The sequence below is a fragment of the Capra hircus genome, chromosome 4 (assembly GCF_001704415.2).
Source record: "Capra hircus breed San Clemente chromosome 4, ASM170441v1, whole genome shotgun sequence".
Classification (NCBI taxonomy): domain Eukaryota; kingdom Metazoa; phylum Chordata; class Mammalia; order Artiodactyla; family Bovidae; genus Capra; species Capra hircus.
In genome coordinates, this window is record NC_030811.1 from 95,149,309 (window position 1) to 95,162,846 (window position 13,538).

Sequence of the window (13,538 nt, forward strand, 5' to 3'; positions counted from 1 at the left end):
GAACCCCACACCTGTCCCCAGTATCAGCATACTCCCTGTGAACACGAAGGTAATATGGTTATGTCAGATTTTAATCATGATGCCCTTCAGAATCATGACAGAAGATGAATCAAGGGCTTGATCACAACTTGGGAAAGGATGATGTAGAAATGTATAGACCAAGCTTCTTTCTGTATCTTTCAGTTTTTCCCCGATTGCAACCTTGCCAATGCTAAAGCCATTCCTATGCAAGGCAGTAGGGAGCACTACCAAAAGAGAAATCAGACTTAACTTTGATACCTGTATTTTGAGTCTAACCCAGAGATCTTGTGGGCCCTTGATAAGCCAAGTTATTAATGCATATGTGTGTGGGAGGGGACTTGATAGTGAGCAATGGAAACAGCGCCTGTCCATCAGCTAAGGGAAGAGGTGTTTCAACACTTTAACAACTGAAGTGATTGTATGAGTACCTGCTAGTTGAGTATCAGCTTTGAGTGTATGTGTGTGTGTGTATATATATATATATATTATATTTGTATATTTGTGCGTATATATGTATATATATATACACACACATTAGATTTGTCAGTGCCTATGGTATATCAATTGCTAAATACTCTGAATCTATTCCAACAGTGTGTGCCAACTCATATACATGGACAAATACCTTTAACGCATCTTTTGGGAGGATGGACAGTTCACTATGTACTCTAAGAATAAAAGCAAATGAGGTGGGCACCAGGCTCTCCAACTGTTTGCATATATTTTGTTTAAATAAACACATATGAACACACCTGGCAACTACACTTAACACCCAAATGTCAGTAATGCGGAAGAAACAAAATAACCACTTCTTTCCAAGTATGAAACAAATTTCTAGTGTAAACTCACTGAATCTGTTGATTCTTCACATTTTTATAAAACAAATAGACTTGGGAAACATCTGGTAAATTCTATCATTTTTTTTAATTGTTCTCGTAATTTAAAAGTTTCTCTTTTTTAAAATATAAATTTATTTATTTTAATTGGAGGTTAATTACTTTACAATATTGTATTGGTTTTGCCATACATCAACATGAATCCACCACAGGTATACATGTGTTCCCCATCCTGAACCCCCCTCCCTCCTTCTTCCCTATACCATCCCTCTAAAAACATTTAAGGTTAAGCTTAAGTTCATCAGAGCTAAACTCTCCATGGACTAGTCTATGAAAATCTCATTTGTAACCTTTTGGGATGATTTCACTTTAAAAACACTTGGAGGCCCCTATCAGTTTTAGCATTTTTAGGGGAAGAAATAGCAAGATATGACAAGTAGTTATTAGTTGTTTCTAGTCAGACAGAACTGAGCAACTGAACTGAACTGAATCAACATTTAGGACAACGGATAATGTTGCCATACATGTATCGAGATGTTCTTTTTCACCAAGGCAATGTGGACGTGTAGGTTCTTGTCCAGGTACTTCCTACCACAATTTAAATGTGTATTTTTTCTCCCTGCAGGTTCAAGGTCCACTTCACTGCTTATTTGCATGCTCTGTTTTTCTTTGATTGTAGTGACACCTAACGTCAGAATCAGAGAGTACCTTCAGCTCAGCCCAAGCTTCCCAATTCACAGGGCTCTTCAGGTTACCACCTCACCTTCTCCACAGATGGATTTTGCTAGAATAATCTGTGGGGCCATGAAAAACGTGACTAAGAGTTAAACTTGTTTAAAATGAAAGTACAATTGTATGTGAAACTGTAAGAATCACACATTCTCAAAATGGGCCATTTCTTGAGGGAAGCCTCCCTTTTACAAAAGTGTACATTTTTGGAAAATACCTAAAACATGACATCATGATTATACAGTGGAAGTGAGAAATAGATTTAAGGGTCTAGATCTGATAGATAGAGTGCCTGATGAACTATGGAATGAGGTTCGTGACATTGTACAGGAGACAGGGATCAAGACCATCCCCATGGAAAAGAAATGCAAAAAAGCAAAATGGCTGTCTGGGGAGGCCTTACAAATAGCTGTGAAAAGAAGAGAGGTGAAAAGCAAAGGAGAAAAGGAAAAATATAAGCATCTGAATGCAGACTTCCAAAGAATAGCAAGAAGAGATAAGAAAGCCTTCTTCAGTGATCAATGCAAAGAAATAGAGGAAAATAACAGAATGGGAAAGACCAGAGATCTCTTCAAGAAAATTAGAGATACCAAGGCAACATTTCATGCAAAGAGGGGCTCGATAAAGGACAGAAATGGTATGGACCTAACAGAAGCAGAAGATATTAAGGAGAGGTGGCAAGAATACATGGAAGAACTGTACAAAAAAGATCTTTACGACCCAGATAATCACGATGATGTGATCACTAATCTAGAGCCAGACATCTTGGAATATGAAGTCAAGTGGGCCTTAGAAAGCATCATTACGAACAATGCTAGTGGAGGTGATGGAATTCCAGTTGAGCTATTTCAAATCCTGAAAGGTGAAAGTGCTACACTCAATATGCCAGCAAGTTTGGAAAACTCAGCAGTGGCCACAGGACTGGAAAAGGTCCGTTTTCATTCCAATCTCAAAGAAAGGCAATGCCAAAGAATGATCAAACTACCACACAATTGCACTCACCTCACATGCTAGTAAAGTAATGCTCAAAATTCTCCAAGCCAGACTTCAGCAATACATGAACCATGAACTCCCTGATGTTCAAGCTGGTTTTAGAAAAGGCAGAGGAACCAGAGATCAAATTGCCAACATCTGCTGGATCATGGAAAAAGCAAGAGAGTTCCAGAAAAACATCTACTTCTGCTTTATTGACTATGCCAAAACCTTTGACTGTGTGGATGACAATAAACTGTGGAAAATTCTGAAAGAGATGGGAATACCAGACCACCTAACCTACCTCCTGAGAAATCTGTATGCAGGTCAGGAAGCAACAGTTAGAACTGGGCATGGAACAACAGACTGGTTCCAAATAGGAAAAGGAGTACGTCAAGGCTGTATCTTGTCACCCTGCTTATTTAACTTATATGCAGAGTACATGATGAGAAACGCTGGACTGGAAGAAACACAAGCTGGAATCAAGATCACCGGGAGAAATATCAATAACCTCAGATATGCAGATGACACCACCCTTATGGCAGAAAGTGAAGAGGAACTAAAAAGCCTCTTGATGAAAATGAAAGAGGAGAGTGAAAAAGTTGGCTTAAAGATCAACATTTAGAAAACAAAGATCATGGCATCCGGTCCCATCACTTCATGGGAAATAGATGGGGAAACAGAGGAAACAGCGTCAGACTTTATTTTGGGGGGCTCCAAAATCACTGCAGATGGTGATTGCACCCATGAAATTAAAAGACGCTTACTCCTTGGAAGAAAAGTTATGACCAACCTAGATAGCATATTCAAAAGCAGAGACATTACTTTGCCGACTAAGGTCCGTCTAATCAAGGCTATGGTTTTTCCTGTGGTCATGTATGGATGTGAGAGTTGGACTGTGAAGAATGCTGAGTGCCGAAGAATTGATGCTTTTGAACTGTGGTGTTGGAGAAGACTCTTGAGAGTCCCTTGGACTGCAAGGAGATCCAAGCAGTCCATTCTGAAGGAGATCAACCCTGGGATTTCTTTGGAAGGAATGATGCTAAAGCTGAAGTTCCAGTACTTTGGACACCTCATGCGAAGACTTGACTCATTGGAAAAGACTCTGGGGGCAGGAGGAGAAGGGGACAACCCAGGATGAGATGGCTGGATGGCATCATGGACTCGATGGACGTGAGTCTAAGTGAACTCCAGGAGATGGTGATGGACAGGGAGGCCTGGCGTGCTGCGATTCATGGGGTCGCAAACAGTCGGACACGACTGAGCGACTGAACTGAACTGACATCAGTTCATCCTATTGATAAAGCATTGTCTCACTTAGTTACTGGGCTTAGTGTGCTCATGTGAATAATTGTTATAATAATAATGGAACTAATACTAATGGGGAAGTCAAATATCATTTTAAGATATTTATTTTTTCTTCCCCCCCAACCCCCCCCCAAAAAAGCAGCTCTCACTGACATATATACGCTGCCATGGATGAAACAGATAGCTAGTGGGAGTCTGCTGTACAGCAGAGGGAGCTCAGCTCGGTGCTGTGATGACCTAGGCGGGTGAGATTGTGGGGGTGGGAGGGAGGCTCAAGAGGAAGGGCATCTATGTATACAGATAGCTTATAGATTCACACTGTCATACAGCAAAAAAAAAAAAAAAAAACTAACAACTTTGTAAAGCAATTATATTTCAAATTGAAATAAATTTTTAAAAATAAGAAAAAGAAAGCAACTCTCTATACTGTCTTATTTCCAGTAACTATAAGAAAGTCTGATAGTCACATGTTTGGAAAGATACTATTTTTCTGTTCTTTTTCATGTTTTCTCTAATTTTCACAACTCTCAGATGAATATTATCATTATTTCTATTTACATTAATAATTCATTTGGCTACTAGTCAAGCACGTGAACTCAGACACCAGGTCTCTAGAGCATAAGGACAACTAGAGGCTATTCAGGAGAGGACAAATGGTCCATGATCACTGATCCTGAAGTGACTCCTCTAAGTAATATACCAAACCATGACAACTGTTAAGGAAATGATGACAGTGTTAGAGGGCACATTATAAAATACATGATGAAAAATCAAAAAAAGAAGATTCCCCTTTCAAGTTCTTGCTTTCCCTCCGTTAGCACTGGAGAACCAGTTCCCCATTCTGCCTCCTCATGGGATCTCTCTTCCAAGCTATTAGAACCAGCCTCTCCTTCGCTGGGACTCTCACTCTTCACCTCCATGTATGATGCCTCCCTAAGTGGGAAAAACACATAATCTGTATTCAAAAGATCTAAGTTTGAAACCAAGCTCTGTCACCATGAGCTTGGGCAACTCACTGAATCTATCTTGGGCTCAATTTAAGGGCAGTAAACGGTAGCTTTTGGCCCAAGATGGCAACATAGTAAGTCCACATTCTTCTGAACTCTCCTTTGAATGGAGTAGGGAAAAAACTATACCTCCTTGTATACCAGCAGTCCCCAGTCTCTTTGACACCAGGGGCCAGTTTCGTGGAAGACAATTTTTCCATCGACCAGGGTAAGGTGGTATAGTTTTAAGATGCTTCAAGTGCATTACATTTATTGTGTATGCGTGCTAAGCCGTTTCAGTCACCTCCGACTCTTTGCGACCCAATGGACCATGACCCGCCAGGCTCCTGTGTCCATGGGATTCTCCAGGCTAGAATACTGGAGTGGGATGCTGTGCCCTCCTCCAGGGGATCTTCACAACTCAAGGATGGGACCTGCATCTGTTACTCTACCTGCATTGGCAGGCAGGTTCTATACCACTAGCACCACCTGGGGAGCCCGCATTTATTGTGCACTTTCTTTCTTTTTTTTTTTTAATAATTTTTTTCCTGTATTTTAATTTACAATACTGTATTGGTTTTGCCACACATTGACATGAATCAACCACGGGTGTACATGCGTTCCCAAACATGAACCCCCCACCCACCTCCCTCCCCATAACGTCTCTCTGGGTCATCACCATGCACCAGCCCCAAGCATGCTGTATCCTACGTCGGACATAGACTGGTGATTCGATTCTTACATGATAGTATACATGTTACAATGCCATTCTCCCAAATCATCCCACCCTCTCCCTCTCCCTCTGAGTACAAAAGTCCGTTATACACATCTGTGTCTTTTTGCTGTCTTGCATACAGGGTTGTCATTGCCATCTTTCTAAATTCCATATATATGTGTTAGTATACTGTATTGGTGTTTTTCTTTCTGGCCTACTTCACTCTGTATAATCGGCTCCAGTTTCATCCATCTCATTAGAACTGATTCAAATGTATTCTTTTTAACGGCTGAGTAATACTCCATTGTGTATATGTACCACAGCTTTCTTATCCAGTCATCTGCTGACGGACATCTAGGTTGTTTCCATGTCCTGGCTATTATAAACAGTGCTGCGATGAACATTGGGGTACATGTGTCTCTTTCAATTCTGGTTTCCTCAGTGTGTATGCCCAGCGGTGGGATTGCTGGGTCATAAGGTAGTTCTATTTGCAATTTTTTAAGGAATCTCCACACTGTTCTCCATAGTGGCTGTACTAGTTTGCATTCCCACCAACAGTGTGGGAGGGTTCCCTTTTCTCCACACCCTCTCCAGCATTTATTGCTTGCAGATTTTTGGATTGTAGCCATTCTGACTGGTGTGAAGTGGTACCTCATTGTGGTTTTGATTTGCATTTCTCTAATAATGAGTGATGTTGAGCATCTTTTCATGTGTTTGTTAGCCATCCTTATGTCTTCTTTGGAGAAATGTCTATTTAGTTCTTTGGCTCATTTTTTGATTGGGTCGTTTATTTTTCTGGAATTGAGCTGCATAAGTTGCTTGTATATTTTTGAGATTAGTTGTTTGTCAGTTGCTTCATTTGCTATTATTTTCTCCCATTCAGAAGGCTGTCTTTTCACTTTGCTTATATTTTCCTTTGTTGTGCAGAAGCTTTTAATTTTAATTAGATCCCATTTGTTTATTTTTGCTTTTATTTCCAGTATTCTGGGAGGTGGATCATTGAGGATCCTGCTGTGATTTATGTCGGAGAGTGTTTTGCCTATATTCTCCTCTAGGAGTTTTATAGTTTCTGGTCTTATATTTAGATCTTTAATCCATTTGAGTTTATTTTTGTGTATGGTGTTAGAAAGTGATCTAGTTTCATTCTTTTACTAGCGGTTGACCAGTTTTCCCAGCACCACTTGTTAAAGAGATTGTCTTTACTGCATTGTATATTCTTGCCTCCTTTGTCAAAGATAAGCTGTCCATATGTGTGTGGATTTATCTCTGGGCTTTCTATTTTGTTCCATTGATCTATATTTCTGTCTTTGTGCCAGTACCATACTGTCTTGATGACTGTGGCTTTGTAGTAGAGCCTGAAGTCAGGCAAGTTGATTCCTCCAGTTCCATTCTTCTTTCTCAAGATTGCTTTGGCTATTTGAGGTTTTTTGTATTTCCATACAAATCTTGAAATTATTTGTTCTAGTTCTGTGAAAAATATGGCTGGTAGCTTAATAGGGATTGCATTGAATTTGTAAATTGCTTTGGGTAGTATACTCATTTTCACTATATTGATTCTTCCAATCCATGAACATGGTATATTTCTCCATCTATTAGTATCCTCTTTGATTTCTTTCACCAGTGTTTTATAGTTTTCTATGTATAGGTCTTTAGTTTCTTTAGGTAGATATATTCCTAAGTATTTTATTCTTTTCGTTGCAATGGTGAATGGAATTGTTTCCTTAATTTCTTTTTCTACTTTCTCATTATTAGTGTATAGAAATGCAAGGGATTTCTGTGTGTTGATTTTATATCCTGCAGCTTTACGATATTCATTGATTAGCTCTAGTAATTTTCTTGTGGAGTCTTTAGGGTTTTCTATGTAGAGGATCATGTCATCTGCAAACAGTGAAAGTTTTACTTCCTCTTCTCCAATTTGGATTCCTTTTATTTCTTTTTCTGCTCTGATTGCTGTGGCCAAAACTTCCAAAACTATGTTGAATAGTAGCGGTGAAAGTGGGCACCCTTGTCTTGTTCCTGACTTTAGGGGAAATGCTTTCAATTTTTCACCATTGAGGATAATGTTTGCTGTGGGTTTGTCATATATAGCTTTTATTATGTTGAGGTATGTTCCTTCTATTCCTGCTTTCTGGAGAGTTTTTATCATAAATGGATGTTGAATTCTGTCAAAGGCCTTCTCTGCATCTATTGAGTGTGCACTTTATTTCTATCATTATTACACCAGCTCCACCTCAGACCATCAGGCATTAGATCTCAGAGGTTGAGGACCTCTGTTACAAACTATAGAAAGCCATACTTACTCAAACTGAAAATTCAAAAATACAGGCAGGATCAGAGTGAGAAAGGACTGGTATGCCCATAATGTAAAACATATAAAGCAAAGCTTTCAGGGGCAGAAGGGAAGGGACCCCTCCAGCAGCTCTGCAGTGGGGCCTAAAAAGAAGGCTAAGTCACGGGATGGTGGGTGGGAGTAAATTTCAACTTTGCTGGAGTTTCTAGGAAGTGCAATAAAACGTGGAGTCTTCATAGAGTAGGGGGCCCCAAAGGCACTCACAGTAAAATCAGGCAAGACACTGACTTCAGAAAGTGACATCATTCCCAGGGTTTAGTATCTGGCTGGACACACCTCTGGAAAGGCATCTTGGCTTGCATACACTGCAACAAGATTTGCAGTCATAAACAGAACACTTTGAAAACAGAAAGGAGGTTTATAATTTAAAAGTGTGACTGCTAACTTTTTAACTGTAATAGAAGCAATAAATACTAAATTGAATACGACAGGAATCAAATCAACAAGTTAGAAAACAATCTTGAGAAATTCAGGCCTCCAAGGAAGAGGCTAAAGAGATGAAAATCATCAAGGACACATGGATAACAGTATCTGAAATTTAATATGTGCAAAACAAGTTTTCCAGAAAGAAAAACGTAAACAGACTGAAAACCAATACCCAGCTACAGAGCAAGAGAAAACACTTCTAGGAACTCAATGCAGACTTAGGTGTTTAAACAAATTTATCAAGTCCTCAGCAAAATTAGGGAGTAGAAATTTATAATACTTTTTTTCCCATTTTAAGAACAAGCAAAAGACTCCCACAAGTATCTGGACAGAAAAATAAAGTCAGACAGTACAGAGTTAGACTGGCCTCGAATCTTTCCTCTACACTTAACAGAAAAATACTGTACACTAAACAAGCAGAACGTTAAACAGCTACATCTAGAATTTACTGAACCACCAATAACTCAACATCCAAGCAAGCTCTCATTAGCATGAGAGTAACAGGCATTCTAGGTTTACACAGATCAGTAAATATCACCCACACACCACTGCTCTAAAATACCACGAAACAAAGAATTCTGATGGAAAGATATGACAAAAGAGAAATGTCATAAGAAACGAAACCAATATAACTGATTGTCAAAAATGGTCGAAAGTTTCACTATAAAACAAATAAATGCTAAATAGTTTTGTCAAATAGGATGCTATTGACTAAAAGTAACAGGAAACTGACTCAGCTATTTTCAACAATAAGATAAATATATTTAGAATGAGCCCTAAAAAAACAGTGATGATGATGTTTAAACACATGCACACACGCACACGCAAACACACACACACACACACACACCCCCACCCACCCATCTCTACCAGGCTCTTTTAAGATATAGCCACTTTGTCCTCCTTAACTACCCTCATGATACCAAGTTGGCTGCCGTAGTTCCATGCATTACATCCAAATGTGACGATATACAGTGAAAAAAGGAGACATCTTCTTTACATTTATTCATTATCATTAATAAGAAAAAAAACTTTTCTTAGACTCCCCCTCCTAGTTCTCTGGCCAGAATCACATCATAAATTTACGCTAAAACCAAGGCTGGTTGAGAACGGGACCACCATGACTGGGTTAAAACAACCTTGGAGTTCTCAACGTCAGCACTTTTGCCATTTGGGGCTGGATAAGTCTTTGCTGTGAGAGCCATCGTGTGCATTACAGGGTATTTCAAATCATCTTTGGCAGTTACTCACTAGATGCCAGCAGCACCCCCTCTCAGTTTAGTCGCTCAGTCATGTCCGACTCTTTGAGACCCCATGGACCGCAGCACGCCAGGCTTCCCTGTCCATCACCAACTCCTGGAGCTTGCTCAAACTCATGTCCATTGAGTCAGTGATGCCATCCAACCATCTCATCCTCTGTTGTACCCTTCTCTTCCTGCCTTCAGTCTTTCCCAGCATCAGGGTCTTTTCCAATGAGTCAGTTCTTCACATCAGGTGGCCAAAGGATTGGAGTTTCAGCATCAGTCCTTCCAGTGAATATTCAGGGTTGATTTCCTTTAGGATGGACTGGTTGGATCTCCTTTCAGTCCAAGGGACTCTCAAGATTCTTCTCCAAGACACAGTCCAAAAGTATCAATTCTTCGGTGCTCAGCTTTCTTTATGGTCCAACTCTCTCATCGATACATGACTCCTGGAAAAACCATAGCTCTGACTAAATGGACTTTTGTCTGCAAAGTAATGTCTCTGCTTTTTAATATACTGTCTAGGTTACTCATAGTTTTTCTTCCAAGGAGCAAGCGTCTTAATTTCATGGCTGCAGTCACCATCTGCAGTGGTTTTGGAGCCCAAGAAAATAAAGTCTGTCACTGTTTCCATTGTTTTCCCATCTATTTGCCATGAAGTGATGGGACCAGATGCCATGATCTTAGTTTTCTGAATGTTGAGTTTTAAGTCAACTGTTTCATCTCCTCTTTCACTTTCATCAAGAGGCTCTTTAGATCCTCTTCACTTTCTGACATAAGGATGGTGTCATCTGCATATCTAAGGTTATTGATATTTCTCCCAAAATCTCAATTCCAGCTTGTGCTCTTGCCTCTTCAATATTCTTGCCTTGAGAACCCCATAAACAATATGAAAAGGCACCCTTTCTAGTTTGTCAATGAAAAATGTCTCTAGACAGTGCCAATGGTTTAAAGTCACAGGAATAGAGTAATCAAGATTTCCCTTTGGGGCTACTTGTGAAGTCTACCCCTCCTAAATATATAGCTGCACAGAGACAAGGCAATATCTGAACTAACAAGTTTCTTTCAGAAAAAGAGACTTGTATTAGAGAAAATAATCTTAAGTAAGCAATTAACAGTATTTAGTTCAGTAATCCTGTAAAAGGGATATGTATGTTAGTCACTCAGTCACATTCAACTCTTTGGGACCCCATGGACTGAAGCCCACTAGGCTTCTCTGTCCATGGAATTCTGCTGGCAAGAATACTGGACTGGGTAGCCATTCCCTTCTCCAGGGATCAAATCTGGGTCTCCTGCATTGCAGGAAGATTCTTTACCATCTCAGTCACCAGGGACATAAGCAAATGTAACACAAAATGAAAATCTTGTGTTATCTGAAACAAAACAGAGGAAAGATGAACGTAGAGCTTTAGCAGGGCTGAGGATGCTAGTACATTGTTTACTCATCAAGCACAGAAAATATCAGTCCCTATTAGAAGAACTATAATATGCAATTTACTTGCCTTAAAGAAATTTGTCTTTGAATATTAATTTTTCATTGTGGATCTGTATGTTCAATATTTAGCCCTAAGAACCGTGACCAAGAACTGGCTATGTGAAGGGGAAGATCAGCTGTATCCTTTTCAGGAAACACACCTCAATTAATTCCTTTTGAAGTTATACTCAAAGATGTATACTTCCCCTAGAAACCTAATTTACTCCTTGTCTTGGTGCTTTCACAACTGCAGCTTATAAATATAATTTAGATTTTACAGATCAAACCATAAGCTGTGACTCTTATTTATCCTATTACAAACATTATGTCTGCTGTCTTAAGACCCTTTGTCCTCTAATCTCATGATAATAAGGCCATATCTGCACTTTCTCCAGTTTTTCAAATGAAGCCAGCTCTCCCAATATGATCCAAGAGCCCTGCCCTCATCCACCCCAGACCCATTGGTTACTTCTCTCCTTTCCTGGGTCTGTGACTCATTGACTCCTCTTTCTTCTTCCTAGTCTCTGTATCCATTCTTCATCCATTTGAAAACTCTCCTTAGATTCCTCTGAAGTCGTGCCATGGCTGCCTCCCAATTCTGCACGTTCCACTTTAACTTCATCCACAATTTCCAAAATAGGTTCTCTCCAAACTGGATCTGGGGACTCAAGTGGCCAGTCTAGGTCTCAGATCTCCCTCCATCAGAGAAAAAAATGTGTTGTCTCTTTGTAGGCGGAGGAACATTTTTATGGATGATAAGGAAAAAGGTTGCCTTCAAAGGTTACAGGTAAAAGCCGTAACTGAAGGACTGAATTGTAATGCAAAAAGCAACCTTTGTAATTGTAATCTTATGTAGCCCACAGGACAAGTACTATAGAATAAATCCCATTTATATCCATACTGTGAAAACACTGCATGTTTATCAAGTGTTTAATTGTAGCAGCCTCAAAGTTCAGAGAGTTGAGATACTTAATGGAAATGAAAGGGGTATTGTTTTGCATTGGGAAATGTAACTGCTCTTGAGAGAGCAGGAATCTGCAGACATTGACCAGGAGAAGCTCATAAACACACTATGCTTTTAAATGTCTGACATAAATTAACATGGCTCAATAACAAATTCTGGAGATACCTATTTCTTTAAAGCAAAGGTGCTTTTTTCTAGAAATCAATATTTTTAAAATAAATATTTGCCTCTACAGGATTTAGAACATAAAGACATATAAACATTTTCCACAGTAGATTCTTTTCTCTTTGAAACTGAATGGTTTCAAAACTTCCTCTTCTTATATGGTACAATATTCAGTATTATTAAATGAAAAAGAGAGAATTAGAAATATTGATAGAATGGCAATATTTGTTCTAAAATAAAAAATACATAGATATATACAAAGATGATAGATAGTAAGTGGAATGGGGACATGCTTGAATACTGAGAAAATATTTCTAGAAAAAAGCTGAAGAAGCTGATAATAATTATTGCCCTAGGAAGATGGAAAATGGAGACCTACTTCCGACTGTCAATGTATCTGTACTGTTTATTTTTTATATATCCTCAGTGAAAGACAATTGAAACACAGACAGACAGACACACAAATGCATGGGCACACACACACAAAATGGACAGATACCCCTAATCCTGAATTCAATTTACGATTTATGTGACCTATTAATCTTGTAAAAATATGGGTCACTGCCCTTAAAAGAATTAACAAGGGTAGACTATCTTGACTGATTAAAAGTCTTTTAATTAGATAAATGTATATACTATTCCCAAGTGGAATGAAATGGTGGTGAAGAAATGACTTGAAACAAAAACTAAAAAAAGGTATTTGAGATTTTTCAACAAAATTAAATTATAAGATGAAAAATATCACGTGCCACTGAAGTAAATTTTCTCAAATTTAACAGCTAACCAAGCAACTACAGAAAGAGTTATTTTCTTAAAAACAGTATGGTCTACAGATAAGTAGCAGTTGAAGCTGATGACAATCCTAAATATACTAATCATAAGGGCAACTTTGAAAATGATTGCAGGCAATTTTATGAAAAAATATAAGATCACACTGAAAAATAAAGACCAATAATACCAGAAAAACCTTCAGAAAAATACCAACCACCTGGTGTCTGAGACAAATATACTTAAGAAACTGATTAATGTTTATTAAAGAATTTTTTAAATTTTGCTATAATGTACATATACTTTAAGTATTTTTACTTGAGAGAAAAATCTTCAATAGAACTATTTGTGATCTACTGTACAACAAAATCAATTTTGGCTGACGTGTATATGTTTCAAAATACCATCTAAAATTACCTAATTCCAATGACCTTCATTAGCTCCTTTTACTCTCAGTGTTTTCCTAGTTCACAGGATATACTACATGGTCACACTAATCAGCTCAGACACCTTGGGACCTCATTCCATTACTCCTCAAGTAGCTGACTTTCTTATTCTCACTATCGATTAAAACCGATCATCT